The sequence below is a fragment of the Arachis stenosperma genome, chromosome 4, assembly GCF_014773155.1.
Source record: "Arachis stenosperma cultivar V10309 chromosome 4, arast.V10309.gnm1.PFL2, whole genome shotgun sequence".
In the NCBI taxonomy this organism is placed as follows: Eukaryota; Viridiplantae; Streptophyta; class Magnoliopsida; order Fabales; family Fabaceae; genus Arachis; species Arachis stenosperma.
Window position 1 is genome coordinate 119475327 of NC_080380.1, and position 3042 is coordinate 119478368.

The 3042-nt window shown below is 43.9% G+C and overlaps 1 non-coding gene across 1 annotated transcript; it reads right to left on the reverse strand.

The window, feature by feature from the left end:
- Positions 1-432: 432 nt before the first annotated feature.
- On the reverse strand, positions 433-539 carry LOC130978515 (small nucleolar RNA R71). The gene has a single exon (XR_009086142.1). It is a non-coding gene; the product is annotated as a small nucleolar RNA R71 (small nucleolar RNA).
- Between the last annotated feature and the right edge of the window lie 2503 nt (positions 540-3042).

A 3042-nucleotide genomic window follows, 5' to 3' on the forward strand; every position in this document is an offset into this window, starting at 1 on the left:
ACCGAATTCTTCAAAGAAGAAGAACACATGGCAGCCGAAAACAACAACAATGCCAACAATGCAAGGAAGGTGCTGGGTGACTTTACTGCACCTACTCCCAACTTTTATGGGAGAAGCATCTCTATCCCTGCCATTGGAGCAAACAACTTTGAGCTTAAGCCTCAATTAGTTTCTCTAATGCAACAGAATTGCAAGTTCCATGGACTTCCATTGGAAGATCCTCATCAGTTTTTAACTGAATTCTTGCAAATCTGTGACACTGTCAAGACTAATGGGATTGACCCTGAGGTCTATAGACTTATGCTATTCCCTTTTGCTGTAAGAGACAGAGCTAGGACATGGTTGGACTCACAACCTAAAGAAAGCCTAGACTTATGGGAAAAGCTGGTCAATGCCTTCTTGGCAAAGTTCTTTCCACCTCAAAAATTGAGTAAGCTTAGAGTGGAAGTCCAAACCTTCAGACAGAAGGATGGAGAATCCCTCTATGAAGCTTGGGAAAGATACAAACAATTGATCAGAAAATGTCCTTCTGACAGGCTTTCTGAATGGAGCATCATAGGTATTTTCTATGATGGTCTCTCTGAACTATCCAAGATGTCTTTGGATAGCTCTGCTGGAGGATCTCTTCATCTGAAGAAGACGCCTACAGAAGCTCAAGAGCTTATTGAAATGGTTGCAAACAACCAATTCATGTACACTTCTGAAAGGAATCCTGTGAACAATGGGACAAATCAGAGGAAAGGAGTTCTTGAGATTGATACTCTGAATGCCATATTGGCTCAGAATAAAATATTGACTCAACAAGTCAATTTGATCTCTCAAAGTCTGTCTGGAATGCAAAATGCACCAAGCAGTACTAAGGAAGCTTCATCTGAGGAAGAAGCCTATGATCCTGAGAACCCTTCAATGGAAGAGGTGAATTACCTAGGAGAACCCTATGGAAACACCTATAATTCTTCATGGAGAAATCACCCAAATTTCTCATGGAAGAATCAAGAGAGACCTCAACAAGGTTTCAACAACAATAATGGTGGAAGAAATAGGTTTAGCAATGGCAAGCCTTTTCCATCATCTTCTCAGCAACAGACAGAGAGTTCTAAGCAGAATACCTCTGACTTAGCAACCATGGTCTCTGATCTAATCAAAACCACTCAAAGTTTCATGACTGAAACAAGGTCCTCCATTAGGAATTTGGAGGCACAAGTGGGTCAGCTGAGCAAGAAAATCACTGAACTCCCTCCTAGTACTCTCCCAAGCAATACTGAAGAAAATCCAAAAGGAGAGTGCAAGGCCATCAATATGGCCGAATTTGGAGAGGAGGAAGAGGAAGTGGACGCCACTGAGGAAGACCTCAATGGGCGTGCACTAGCCTCCAATGAGTTCCCCAATGAGGAACCATGGGAATCTGAGGCTCAAAAAGAGACCATAGAGATTCCATTGGATTTACTTCTGCCTTTCATGAGCTCTGACGAGTATTCTTCCTCTGAAGAGGATGAGTATGTCACTGAAGAGCAAGTTGCTAAATACCTTGGAGCAATCATGAAGCTAAATGACAAGTTATTTGGAAATGAGACTTGGGAGAATGAACCTCCTTTGCTCACCAAAGAACTGGATGACTTGTCTAGGCAAAAACTGCCTCAAAAGAGGCAGGATCCTGGGAAGTTTTCAATACCTTGTACCATAGGCACCATGACCTTCAAGAAGGCCTTGTGTGACTTAGGGTCAAGTGTAAACCTCATGCCCCTCTCTGTAATGGAGATGCTAGGGATCTTTGAGGTGCAAGCTGCAAAAATCTCACTAGAGATGGCAGACAACTCAAGAAAACAAGCTTATGGACTTGTAGAGCATGTTCTGGTAAAAGTTGAAGACCATTACATCCCTACTGATTTCATAGTCCTAGAGACTGGGAAATGCATGGATGAATCCATCATCCTTGGCAGACCCTTCCTAGCCACAGCAAGGGCTGTGATTGATGTTGATAGAGGAGAGTTAATCATTCAAGTGAATGAAGAATCCTTTGGGTTTAAGGCTCAAGGATATCCCTCTGTCACCATGGAGAGGAAGCTTGAAGAGCTTCTCTCAAATCAGAGTCAAACAGAGCCCCCACAGTCAAACTCTAAGTTTGGTGTTGGGAGGCCACAACCAAACTCTAAGTTTGGTGTTGAACCCCCACATTCAAACTCTAAGTTTGGTGTTGGGAGGTTCCAACATTGCTCTGATCTTTTGTGAGGCTCCATGAGAGTCCTCTGTCAAGCTAATGACATTAAAGAAGCGCTTGTTGGGAGGCAACCCAATGTTATATTTTATCTATTTCTTTTGTTATTTTATTTCTTTTTGTAGGTTGATGATCATGAGAAGTCACAAAATCAATTGAAAAAGCAAAAACAGAATGAAAAACAGGAAGAAAAACAGCACACCCTGGAGGAAGAACTTACTGGCGTTTAAACGCCAGTAAGGCTAGCAGGTGGGCGTTTAACGCCCAGTCTGGCACCATTCTGAGCGTTTAACGCCAGAAAGGGGCACCAGACTGGCGTTAAACGCCAGAAAAGGGCAAGAACCTGGCGTTAAACGCCAGGAATGGGCACCAGCCCGGCGTTTAACGCTAGAAATGGCACAAAACGTGATTTTGCTAGCCATTTGGTGCAGGGATGACTTTTCCTTGACACCTCAGGATCTGTGGACCCCACAGGATCCCCACCTACCCTACCACTCTCTCTCTCTTCTTCACCAATCACCTCAACACCTCTTCCCCAAAAACCCCTCACCTATCAAATCCCCTCTTTCTCTTCACCACTCACATCCATCCTTCATAAAACCCCACCTACCCCTCCATTCAAATTCAAACCACTTTCCCACCCAAACCCACCCTCAAATGGCCGAACAACCCTCTCCCCCTCTCCTATATAAACCCTCCTTCACTCCTTCATTTTCACACACCTTAAACACCATCTCACTCCCCTTTGGCCGAATACAAAGCCATTCCCTTTCTCCTCATTTCTTCTTCTTCTACTCTCTTCTTTCTTCTTTTGCTCGAGGACGAGC